Source organism: Somniosus microcephalus, chromosome 1 (assembly GCF_052327205.1).
Source record: "Somniosus microcephalus isolate GS21.2 chromosome 1, FLI_Smic_1.0, whole genome shotgun sequence".
In the NCBI taxonomy this organism is placed as follows: Eukaryota; Metazoa; Chordata; class Chondrichthyes; order Squaliformes; family Somniosidae; genus Somniosus; species Somniosus microcephalus.
The window spans coordinates 409,384,130-409,397,518 of NC_140987.1; the positions used below are offsets into that span (position 1 = coordinate 409,384,130).

General features: G+C 42.8%; 1 long non-coding RNA gene across 1 annotated transcript; it reads right to left on the reverse strand.

Moving 5' to 3' along the window:
* Nucleotides 1–3,390: 3,390 nt before the first annotated feature.
* Nucleotides 3,391–8,161, reverse strand: LOC147125184 (uncharacterized). The gene is made up of 3 exons (XR_015079730.1): nt 8,071–8,161; nt 7,043–7,116; nt 3,391–6,475 (listed from the first exon to the last, which is right to left on the reverse strand). It is a non-coding gene; the product is annotated as an uncharacterized LOC147125184 (long non-coding RNA).
* Nucleotides 8,162–13,389: the final 5,228 nt, after the last annotated feature.

Here is a 13,389-nt window from a genome sequence, read left to right on the forward strand (position 1 = left end):
AACCACACCTTTTATGTGTAAAACTGAGAAAAACACCTACTCCAAAAGTTAACATTTGTTTTGCTCTTGCTCTCATTAGGCCCTCTTTTGGAGAAGCTTTTTGAATGGTGAAAATTTGTAGCTGGGAAGTTTTATTTACTGTCCCATTTCTACATAAGAATGAGCTGTATCAGCCGTGGCTAAGTTGGTAGCACCCTCGACTTCTAACTCAGAAGGTTTTGGGTTCAAGTCCCACTCCAGGGACTTAAGCACAAGAATCTAGGCTGACACTCTAGTGCAGTACTGAGGGAATGCTGCATTGTCAGAGGTGCTGTCTTTCAGGTGAGATGTTAAACTGAGGCCCCATTCGCTCTCTCAGGTGGCACTATTTTGAAGAACAGGGAAGTTATCCCCGGTCTCCTGGCCAATACTTACCCCTCAACCAACATCAGCAAAACTGATGATCTAATCATTATCACATTGCTGTTTGTGGAAGATTGATGTGAGCAAATTGACTGCTCTGAATAAATGCAAGTCCTTTTTTCTTTTCTTTGAAATCAAGCCTGCTCCTTCCACACTCCATGTAAGACTACCTGAATCATGGCCTCCCCTTACTACCCAAGATCTTTTCACTGTCTGGCTAATTCTCATGTAAGTCAAACAGATCTATGAATATCTCAATGCCATTTCTTAACGGTTAGTGATCCAGTTCCTTTGCTTCATGTAATTTGTATGCTCCAAAATATGATTTCAATTTTTGTAGAAGAAAAGTGATGTGGAAGCTTGTAGTGAAGTCAGTTAGACTGGTGGTGTTATTGATAAAAACAGTCACGTACTCCCACTGTGATTTTCATATGGTAGCTCTAGGTGTTAAAATTAACATTCCCATCAGTGTGACCTATTATGGAAGTAGTCAGGGATAAAAAGAAAAAACTAAATGCAAGAAATATGGAATGAAAACAGAACATGCTGCAAATATACAGCCACTTTGTCAGCATCTGAAAGAAAAGGATAATGTTTGGGGTGGGGACTCCAGCCAGGATTTTGCTCGGGAAAGCTGTCCATTTCTGGGCTGTGCTAGAGAAATGAAGCAGGAAAAATGTGGTTGGGAGGCCTACCTCTGAGCCCCTAACCCTTAAATTGACCCACAGAAATTCTCCCCCAATTCTCCCATGAGCAGGGATCTCAGCTGCCTGCCCTTTGACCACCCTGCCCTACTTAAATGATTGCAGGGCGGTTGGGCTTGGGAAAGTGGCCCATTTCTCTGCCTTCCTGCCACGATACTGCCAACCCACAGCTAGACTGATACTGAGTGGTGGGGGTACTCTGACTTTTGCAGCAGGAAGAACATGCCATTCAAGGGAGGAGGGAGAAGACCTAGTTTTGGGCACCTCACCCTCTCTGATGCTCTTCTAATGCCACCAGGTCTTTGGACGCTCATTCAGAGATATCAAAGTGCACAGTTTTGGAGGCCTTCAGAAGGCTTCTGCCCCTTTAACACTAGCTCTGCCCCTTTAAGGTGCTGCAGTGAGTGGCACCCACTGCGGACTACAGGATTCTCCTTTCTTATAGTGAAAGGTTACTAGTCCAAGGATACATCTGTTGCTTTACACATTTAAAGAGTTGTTCTTTTTTTCTATTCATTTTCTGGATGTGGGTGTCGCTGCCAAGACCAGCATTTATTGCTCATCCCTAGTTGCCCAAGGTACAACTGAGTGGCTTGTTCGGCCACTTCTGTGGGCAGTTAATAGTCAACCACGTTGGTTTCTGACTGCAGTCACATATAGGCCAGACTTGGTAGGGACAACAGGTTTCCTTCCCTAAAGGAAATTAGTGAACCTGTTGGGTTTTTACGACAATCCAACAGCATCATGGACACTTTTACTGAAATCAGTGGTTTTATTTCCAGATGTTTAAAAAAAATGAATTCAAATTCTCATGGTAGGATTTGAACTGACATTGATCTGAATTATTTAGTCCAATACCTTTGGTTTAACTCGTCCAGCAACATAGCCATTACACTACCACACCCACTTCAAGTGATAGGATTTTATTTTCTTTGCATACTAGTTGTGGGCTCATTTTCACTCATTTACTCTATCTATATAGCTACCTAATGCTTTATACCTTGACAAAGTGAAATAGTTACAAATAACTTTTAGTACAAACTGAACAGCTTCATAAATTACACAGAATATTGACCAATTTCCAGCATCTAGAAGAAACACCACAGTGGTTTGGTAAAACATTTAGGAAACAGGTGCAAAATCCTGGTGCTGCAAACATTTCTCAATTTCCAGTGGAGATGTGCTGTTGGAAATGTTGAGCAGTATGGCCTGAGGTTATGGTCTATGTGTAATGATTACAGAAACCCACAGCTTCTCCTTTTGCTAACAGAATTGCAACAGCTTGCCTTCACTCTTCTATGTTTTAGAGTTTTTATGCTTTCAGCTCAAGAGCTGGAGAGCTGAGTTGTTTAAGTATAACGAAGGATGCAGCATGAATGTAGACATGCAAAAAAAAAACTACTTAATTAGTTTGCAAAATACTCAACACATCGTTTTTCCCCTTTTTATTCCAGTTTTCTTTCCTCAAGATATTGAGAGGAGTTCAGTTCCATGGCACAGCAGCTCTCCAGTTGCTATTCTTCATGGTTGAATCTAGACTATTGTCAGCAGTCTATTTGATTGTGGATGGGATCATAGTCAAGCCTGCTCCTGTTCTCACTCTGTTTTTAGATGTATGCACTTTCCCGCATGGGTTAGCAATCCGGAGTGGGAGTTCTGGCTGAGGTTTCTCCTCCCTAGCCCAAGGACACTGAAGTTGATTGTAATGCTCCAACAGCTGCTCTGACTGAGACCAGCTAACCTAGCACAGAGCCGGCATTAAAGCGGGGTCTTCTGGCCTTTATGATCTAGTGCTGCGCCTTTAACTGCTGAACCATTGGGGAACCTGGTCGCCATCAGAAAATCTCCCCTCAAACATTGATGGTAGAGAGCAATTGTTTTTCCAGCAACACATTTCCAAAAACAGCAGTCTCTTCAAATAACCCACTCTGTTATTCCATACCCTTGGAATCAAGCATGTTAATTATGGTTTCCTCAACACAGAACTCTTATAACAATCCTATGTATTTGAATAATATAGAATAGTTTCAGAAACCTCCTGTGTTTATTGTAAAACTTAAAATGAAGCTGCATTTCCTAAAATAACCTCTAAACTATGATTAAAACTACCTACTCATCAAATATAACAGTGTAGTTGCACTTTGCAGATGTGCCATTCATGCAGAAATGTCTTTCAACTTTGTGGTCAAGTTAATGAGTCACTTTACTTTGCACCACTGATACAAAGCTCAATTGTGTTTATCCTTGCAGATTTTTTTTTACACAGTACAATGAACAGATGGTGTTAGAGTCAAAAATATGATTTTATTAACATTACAGGTTTCATTAAACTTACAGGTTTTTCACTTTTGGCTCAAGGTGTTGGTTCTGTGTCACTTTGCACAATGCAGAGTTTTCTATCTTTAGATATGCAGTGAGTTTATTTTTTAACATATATTTCTGCTACTTATATATTAACACCTTATTTGCTAATTTAGAAACTGTGGTAAATCTATGAAGACTTCATATATGAGATGAACAAATAAACAGTAATGCTGAATATCTGAAGCAAAAGCAGAAACCCTGCATCAGAACTAATTTCAGGCCTGACAAAGGGCCTCTACCTGAAACGTTAACCTGTCTTTTCTCTTTTCAGAAGCTGATGGAACAGCTACATATTTACAGAATTTTCTGTTTTATTCCAAGCTTTTCCCTAAGAAATAATAACTTCTTTTTTGGGGTAATCTTACAAATGGTAAACTTAAAGGTGTGAAATACCTTTTTCAATTTTATTTACTAAACATGGACTACCTACTAGTGACATCCGTCAGTTCTAAACACCCTACAGACTATGGGTGCCACACATTGCTGAACCAATAAGGCCTTTCCCCAGAATCACAGAAATCACAGAAACCCCACAGTGCAGATAGAGGCCATTTCGGCCCATCGAGCCTGCACCGACACATATCCCACCCGATCCCTGTAACCCCTACACCAACACATATCCCACCCTATCCCCGTAACCCCACGTATTTAATCCCCCTAACACTAAGGGTCAATTTATCATAGCCAATCAACCTAATCCGCACATCTTTGGACTGTGGGAGGAAACCGGAGCACCCGGAGGAAACCCACGCAAACACGGGGAGAATGTGCAAACTCCACACAGACAGTCACCCGAGGCCGGATTCGAACCCGGGTCCCTGGCGCTGTGAGGCAACAGTGCTAACCACTATGCCACCGTGCTCCCATCCTGTCCTGAAGGTGCTGAGGTATGGTTTGAAAGGCAGTGGATACCTTCTGATACTGCACCCAAGTGTTCATTCTTCACTTGTGAGCCTGAGCAGTGAGTATCAGCAGGTTAATTTACTGTCGATGGCATCACAGTTGAGCCCAATCCTGTGTTCACTTGACATCCAGTCACACGTTTTTTTCCAGCAATGCTCATTAGGCAGTGAACCTGAGTGGAAACCCAAGGTGAATTTTTCCCTCCCTAGCCCAAAGGCAGAAGCGGCAATTATAGCACCACACTTGGTGTACCAAATGAGATCAGCTAACTCAGCACAGGTGGAATCAAACCTGAGTCCTTTTGATCTGTATGGCTTGGTGCGAAGTTGGATTGTACCTATACCTACTAGGCTATGAGAGGAACTAACTCACTGCTTCCTATTCCAGCATGTGGTATCAGCCTTGGCTCAGTGGTAGGATTTTGACTCTGAGTCAGAAGGTTGTGGGTTCAATCGAAAGATTTTGAGCATATAATCTAGACTGACACTTCAGCGAAGTACTGAGGGAGTGCTGCACTGCCAGAAGTGCTGTCTTTCAGAAGAGACGCTACACTGATGCTGTGTCTACCCTCTCAGCTGGCTGTAAAAGACCCATACACTATTTGAAGAAGAGCAACAGAGTTCTCCTGGTGTCCTGTTTAATATTTATCCCTCAACCAACATCACTAAAAGTACAGATTATCTGGTCAATTAACTCATTGCTGTTTGTGGGACTTTCTGTGTGCAAATTGACTGCCGTGTTTCTCTACATTACAGTGGTAGGGTAAAGTAATTGGTTTCAGTACCACAGGCTAGAGAGGGGAAAACATTCAGTCAAGGTTCTTACTGCTGATTGCTATCCAATGAGTACTGTTGGATAGTGAATGTCTGAGCATCAGATGAAGAACAGACTGGACTCAACTGAGATGTCTACTGAAGTCAAAATACAGATCGATACTCATTGAACAGGTGTACACATGAAAAGTGGCTATTGGGTGAAGTACCAGATACCTGTCAGTCTCCATAGAGTCACACAGCAGCAAAAATCAGTGCCTTCGAGGGAGGGAGTTTTAAAAAAAATGATCGGGATCATTCATTATAGCCTTATTAACTTAACTCTTACACTTGTCATGCAAAGAGTGATCAGCACTTGCAATTAAATTTCAGGTACTGTAGTGGAGGCAAAACCTTGGAATTATTTAAGAGACAGTTGGATGCTATAATGGCAAAAATATAGCCTTTCAACACTGGTGACTTAAGGTGGGCTCATCTGTATCTATATTGTCATCTTCCTTATTTCCCAGTGGATTCAGAATTAACAGTGTTAATAGGCAACAGATATGTGATGACTTAGACCTTTGGTGAATATTATCGAGCACTTCCTTCCAGAGTAGAAGAGCCAGGGACTGCCTAATCCATTTATGTCAGTCAATGGAGAGGCATTGATCTCATGGCTCAAAATGTGCCACCTGGAGAGGCTACACGGTGGGAGTGGTCCCATGATGGTGATAAATTGAAACAGCAAAAGGATGAGAACTGTGGTCATCATCGAGAACTGGTGTGCGCTACAGACTCTGAATACTTGTGCTATTCATACAGGCAAATAAGTGCTGGATAGATGCCTAAAATAGAACTTGTATTTATTCTTCATTTTAGTAGCCTTAATGTGTTTAAAGATGTCATGAACATTATCTCTTCATATCATACATGATGCCCTTTGATTTAATCTAATACTCTTAGGTTGAGTATCTGGTTTAAAATATACGTCCTGCCTTAAAAGCACAAACTCAATGTAACATTATGAAAATAACTATTCACATAACCATTCAGTTAACAGAGAGTACTTAATTCACTCTGGATTTTATATATATGTGTACACATATATACACATATATATGCAGGTAATGGAGCCTTATCAGTTGTGTACTTGTTTCTCTAAGCCTTGTTCAGCTCTGAAGAATGTCCAGTTGCCTTTCAGCTCTGCACTTGGGGTATTTGACAAACTGACACTGTTTTGAATTGAGTGTCTGAATTCAGCTTGTCAAATACACTCAGTGTAGAAGCTGTGATCAGTTGAGTCACGGATTGGAAGTTACTGGGAATTCATCTTTGATTCCTTGGTATCTGAAATAAAATTAAACAGACAAACACTGTAAGATGGAGTCCCAACTATTATTCTGCCCAACCTTAGAGAAACATTAGTGCAAATTGAATACAAAGATGACAAGCCAATGGATTCTGATTGCCTAGCATTCCAGGTGTTCCAACAGTTTTTATAAGTAGTTATAAGTTATGGAATTGTTTTAATCCTTTGTTCTTATCAGAGATTTAAAATTATATTTTAATAACTTAGTTAGGAGAGAAAATATGAATGATATTTGTACAGGAACAGTACATCTGGCTGAAGGTAGTCCTGGGGCAACAGTTGTGTTAATGTGCATATACGAAGGCTAGAGCAAGGTATTGGTGCAATCAGTGAGGGAGCAATGAAGTGCCACACAAGTATCCTGGGGAGGAATACGGAATCATCTGTGAAGAAAAATAACTGTATGTATGTTAAATGTGCACAGTAATATATATATTTAAAAAACAATTGAGCAACTTTACTGTCAGGTTGTTGCACAGTAAACACAAAGTTACTCCATATCATGCTGCATGGTGTTTTAAGAGGTATTTTTAAGAGTTACCTACATTGATGTTTGCAGGCTATTCCCTGGGAATTCTAAATAGGAGCTTTCTGGCATGGTCCATATTCACCAGAAGATCTGTAATGAAATTTAAAAAGCATTTGTTTTCCCAATTTTTTCCCCTCCTATCCTGAAGGCAGCAGATCTTACTAGGGTATAGCTCTATAGATGACAACAATGTTTAGTTATTTTGTTTTTATTCCCTTACTTATCCTTATTAAGATATATCATATAATGTAAAAAAATTAAGAGCGTTGTAAACTTTTTTTACCATTGCTATTTACATTTACACTAATAGAATATTCTAGATAATTGCCAAACCTGGGCTGACTTCTACAATAGCAAAATACTGCGGATGCTGGAAATCTGAAATAACAACAGAAAATGCTGGAAATACTCAGCAGCCCAGGCAGCATCGGTGGAGAGAGAAACAGAGCTAACGTTTCAGGTGTGGGACCCTTCGTCATCAGGTCATCGACCTGAAACGTTAACTCTGTTTCTCTCTCCACGGATGCTGCCTGGCCTGCTGAGTGTTTCCAGCATTTGCTGTTGTTATTTCTGGGCTAACTTCTCCTTTGTTGTCATATTCTTCCCTTATGTTAATTTTGTAGAGGATTCAGACAAATTTCTCTAAGGGGCAAAAAAAGTTTTATATATTATTTCCAATTTTTAGTAAGTCTGTTATGTAATTAATGTACATTTCAATCTTAATTAAGTTTCATAAAATGTATCTTTTAAAATTGAGTTTAGGGCCAAGGCATATTGTTGGAGCAGAGTTAAGGGAGCTTTACTCTGGATTGAGCCTGTATTGTACCTAACCCGGGAATGCCTCATGCTGACACTTGGTGTAGAAAAATGGAGTGTTCCATAATCCAGCACGAATATCCCTCACCCTAATGAGCATTACATTCATAAAAAGGTATTAAAAATAAACATGACTAAGTGAATTTTAAAAACAATTATTTGATTATTAGATTTTCACCAATAATTAAAAAACATCAATTTTTTTGACAATAATCATTAATTCCATACCTCTTTGGCTGTAGCCAGTAACAGTCGAACCGATCAGCAGGGTGGCACCTGCTTCAGCCTTGGTGTCCGATGTGTAGATGATGAAGGTAAGCAGACCACCAACTGGTAATGAGGCAAATGTTTTTAGCTTCTTCAATATCATTGGTTCTCTGAAATACAGAAGGCTGGTCATATCGAACCCATAAATCCCCAGCAGGAAACTCAAAATGAGGAAGATAACTCTGAGGTTTTGTTTGCAGGAAGTATCTGTATGAGAAGTGACAAGATGACAAGGCCTATTTTGAAACCAGCTGCTGAAAGTGTTTAACATTAAAAGCTGGATTATCGCACAGGGGGTTTTAAAGCTGTCAGCCCAACCTGTTTTAAGTCTTCACTAACACAAATTAGACTTGCCATAAATTTTCTCGTATATTGTTTTGAAAAGAAAATTGGATACAAAATTTGCTGTGTGTTTTTCAAAGTAGACAAGGAGTAGCCTCCAGATGCAGCTGTATGTTTAGGTATTGCTACTCTTCAGAGTTTTGTATATCAAGAATTAAAAGCATATAGAGGTTGTATTCAGCATGGAATTTTTTTTGCCAATTTTTTCTCCTCCTGTCCTAAAGGTGCACATTCTTGCTCAGATATCATACGATAGGCAACAGGAGCCTTTAGGCCAAATTGCCCATACTTCATGTGTGAGTGAGTGTCAGCAGACATTCAACTATTCAACTGTGGAGAGTATCACAGCCGAGCACAATCCTGTCCTCACCCCACATCCACATAGATAGCGGTTGTTTTTTTTAAATGATTCATGGGATGTGGGCGTCGCTGACAAGGCCAGCATTTATTGCCCATCCCTAGTTGCCCTTGAGAAGGTGGTGGTGAGCCACCTTCTTGAACTGCTGCAGTCGTGTGGTGAAGGTACTCCCACAGTGCTGTTAGGGAGGGAGTTCCAGGATTTTGATCCAAGCGAAGGAATGGTGATATATTTCCAAATCAGGATGGTATGTGACTTTGAGGGGAACTTGGAGGTGGTGGTGTTCCCATGCGGCTGAGATCGCGGGTTTGGGAGATGCTGCCGAAGAAGCCTTGGCGAGTTGCTGCAGTGCATCTTGTAGATGGTACACACTGCAGCCACGGTACGCTGGTGGTGGAGGGTGTGAATGTTTAAGGTGGTGGATGGGGTGCCAATCAAACGGGTTGCTTTGTCTTGGGCTTCTTGAGTGTTGTTGGAGCTGCACTCATCCAGGCAAGTGGAGAGTATTCCATCACACTCCTGAGTTCTGCCTTGTAGATGGTGGAAAGGCTTTGGGGAGTCAGGAGGTAGACACTCGCCGCAAAATACCTAGCCTCTGACCTGCTCTTGTTGCCACAGTATTTATGTGGCTGGTCCAGTTAAGTTTCTGGTCAATGGTGACCCCCCAGAATATTGATGGTGGGGGGTTTGGCGATGGTAATGCCGTTGAATGTCAAAGGGGCGGTGGCACTTGCGTGGCACGAATGTTACCTGCCACTTATCAGCCCAAGCCTGAATGTCATCCAGGTCTTGCTGCATGTGGGCATTATCTGAGGAGTTGCGAATGGCGCTGAACATTGTGCAGTCATCAGCGAACATCCCCACTTCTGACCTGATGATGGAGGGAAGGTCATTGATGAAGCAGCTGAAGATGGCTGGGCCTAGGACATGCCCTGAGGAACTCCTGCAGCGATGTCTTGTGGCTGTGATGATTGGCCTCCAACCACCATAACCATCTTCCTTTGTGCTATGACTCCAGCCAGTGGAGAATTTCCCCCCGCCCCACCGATTGTGGAAACTTGTTTTTTTATACATTTTATACATGTGGGCGTCGCTGGCAAGGCCAACATTTATTGCTCATCCCTAATTGTCCTTGAGAAGGTGGTGGTGAGCCACCTTCTTGAATACAACTGTGTGGCCATTTCAGAGGGCAGTTAAGAGTCAACCACATTTAGGCCAGACCTGGTAAGGACAGCAGATTTCCTTCCCTAAAGGACATTAATAAACCAGATGGGTTTTTAACGACAATCCGGTAGTTTCATGGTCACTATTATTGATACTAGTTTTTTATTCCAGATTTATTTAATTGAATTTAAATTCCCCAGCTGCCGTGGTGGGATTCAAACTCATATCTCCGGATCATTAGTCCAGGCCTCTGGATTACTAGTCTAGTAACATAACCACAATGCTACCGTACCCTGGCTGATTCTCCCCTCCATAGCCCAGGGTCACGGAGGTCTACTGTAGCACCCCACTGTAACTCTACCGGAAATCAACTAAGTTAGCACAGACCGGGGCTTAATCTCAATACCATCTTGTCTCATTCTATCAACTGAGCCATCAGAGAAAATAACAAGCTTTTGCTAAACAATCTTCTGATAACTTGCAGACTGCAATCAGAAAATAATACTTCAGAGCTGTTCATACCGACTCAGTCATCAGATGAGATTTGATCACTATTCAGCAAACATGGGGCTGAATTTGAACTTCCACTGGAACGGGCATGAAATCGGAGTGGCTGTGCTCTCCGCCTGATGCTGGCATCAGGAGTCCCAAATTACTTTTTGGTTCAGGCTTCATTTGGCTGTTGCCGGAGAGCTGTGGGCGCCAACCATGTGTCCCGCTGCAGCTGGCCGATTGTGGGAAGGTCAGGCCTGGGGGGATGGAGGTGATCCCGGCTGGGGGGGGGGGGGGGGCGGCGGGGGGGGGGGGGTCCTCGAATGTGCTGACAGCAGGCCAGCGTTATTTTGCGAGACAAAGAGGAAAAATTTCACAAATGTGCGGGGCACCCACAGCACACGCTCTGCCTGTTTGTGTCTAAAAATTGCAATCACGATCCTACAGTCAGTGTAGGACCTTGATTTGCATATTTGAGCAGCCGCCTGCCTGTTTCAGGTGGGTGGGCCGCTCACCCATTTACAGACCCACCTGAATATTGCCTCGGGTGGGCCTTGGGCATCAGTGAGATGTCCCCCCTCCTGATTTTCAAATGCTGTCCACACATTTTTCGGGCAAGGAATGAGAGGCTGGCAGTTGAAAATCTCCCCCACCCTTTCACAGAAGAATCACAGAAACCCCACAATGCAGATAGAGGCCATTTCGGCCCATCGAGCCTGCACCGACACATATCCCACCCTATCCCCGTAACCCCACGTATTTAATCCCCCTAACACTAAGGGTCAATTTATCATAGCCAATCAACCTAACCCGCACATCTTTTGGACTGTGGGAGGAAACCGGAGCACCCGGAGGAAACCCACGCAAACACGGGGAGAATGTGCAAACTCCACACAGACAGTCACCCGAGGCCGGATTCGAACCCGGGTCCCTGGCGCTGTGAGGCAACAGTGCTAACCACTATGTAACCTTTATAAGTCTTTGTCATATAACTTTAAATCCAGGACAGGATATTGCAGTTGGTTAAACAGTAACATTTCAACTCTGGCATCTAAGTTCAAATGCAGTTCAATGAAAGGGGATGAGAGTCTCCACTGCTGGCTGCATGCACCCACAGCACAAAGCTGCTCCTAATTTGTCACTAATTGGCAATCTTACTGAAAGTGGCAACAGGACAGCTGGTGTGGGAAATGTCAAATGTCACATTTGTGCAGTGCTGGATACCCTTGTGAGGTCAGGCCTGTGGCTCATTACTGGGGCAGAATAGAGGGAACTTTAATCTGCAGTTAACTGTGCTATATGTGACCTGGGAGTTCTTGAGATGACACTGGGTGCCTGAAGTGAAGAGTGTTCCATTTCCCAGCACTAAATGACCCTGACTTTAATGAGCATAACATTTGTGCGCAAAGGTTAAGAAAAAAAAAATGTGTTCCAAATTATTAAACTTTTAAAGAGTCATGTAGGCAAGGCATAGATTCTCCTCTGAATTGCTGTCCATTGTGGGGTGGATTTGGGGCAATGAACAGATTAAAATGCATTCTTAAAGGCGATCGTCCCAAATCCGTGGATTAAGAAGAACTGTAACTGCATTCCCCGCCCCAAAACTGCCTATAAAGCACGCCAGAAGCCTGCTCCATACATTTAAATAGGGTCAAGGAGGCGTGGCTAACCCCACTGCTCATTTCCCTCCATTTCTGCTCCATACCCACCCCAAATACTGACCACCACTATAACAGTGCAGGATGCCACACTGAGGAGGCTATTTTGTATGCTGCTACTAAAGGTTGCTGTTTCTTTGCTTACATAGCAATCTTTTCAGTACTTTGGGGGTCGAGTCAGGACATTTGCTGGTACTTTTACTCAGCTCTGCTTAAACTGTAGCTTTGCATTCTAAACAAGGATTTTGTAATGTGAATTTCTTTATATTTATGGTATGAAGTGGAGAGGATTAAAACCTGGAACAGGGTAAGTCAGAGGCTCTTAGAGTCAGGCACCACTGAAGGTATCTCTTCCCTACATGTAGACACTCATTCATGAGGGTCTACAGACAAAGAAGGTCTTATTTATGCATCTCCACAGCATTAGAAGGGCGCATAAGCAGGAGAGGCAGTGGGACAGGAGAGCCAGCAGCCAACTCCCAGAGCAAGGAGGGCACAATTGACAGCAGAGAACATTCAATAAATAAAGGTTGATTCACCAAATAAAGTAAAGTTCCCAGACAAACACCCTCGCAAAGTCTTCACTTTCCAAGATTTCTGCCGAGGTCCTTCATAAGACAGAAGTTTACATTTCCCCTGCCATCATCCAACTCCCAAAAGCTGAAAGCAAACACAGCAGTTAATCCACTACTCTATGTGATCAAGCAGTCCTTACCTTAAACAAAGACATTCATCAGGAAGTGCCAACAAAATCAATAGTTGCTTTCTGCAATTATTTCTTAATACCGTGATTAGCCTTTATGCCAACTAACTTACATACTTGAGTTCCTAATCTACTACTCCTACAAAATGCTCCCTGAGTGAGATAAGGTTGAGTGGTCAGTGGCTGGGATGGTTCAACTGGACATTAGCGACGTGGGTGATTCTCAGCTCAGGGTAGCTGAGGTTCCAGAGAGACCAGTGCCCAGCAGCCTGGCATTTGCATAGCAAGGGATGTGGGCCCCTTGTCTGAAGTTCCCTCATATGATGGCATGGGAAGGAGCATTAAGGAAACAGGTTGATTTCCACTTTCTGGAGAGACATCAACATCTGTGCCCATTCCTTGCACCCCACTGGTTCTGGACAAAGTTTCTGAGGTGCTATCAATTGGTGTTAGTATAGACCGAATACTCCAAACAGGTACTGGAAGTCCTGTGAAAGTGTCCTGTTCAAAGCATCTATTGCAGCACTGTTAGCTGCCACTCCAGAGCCATCTCCTGGGCTGTC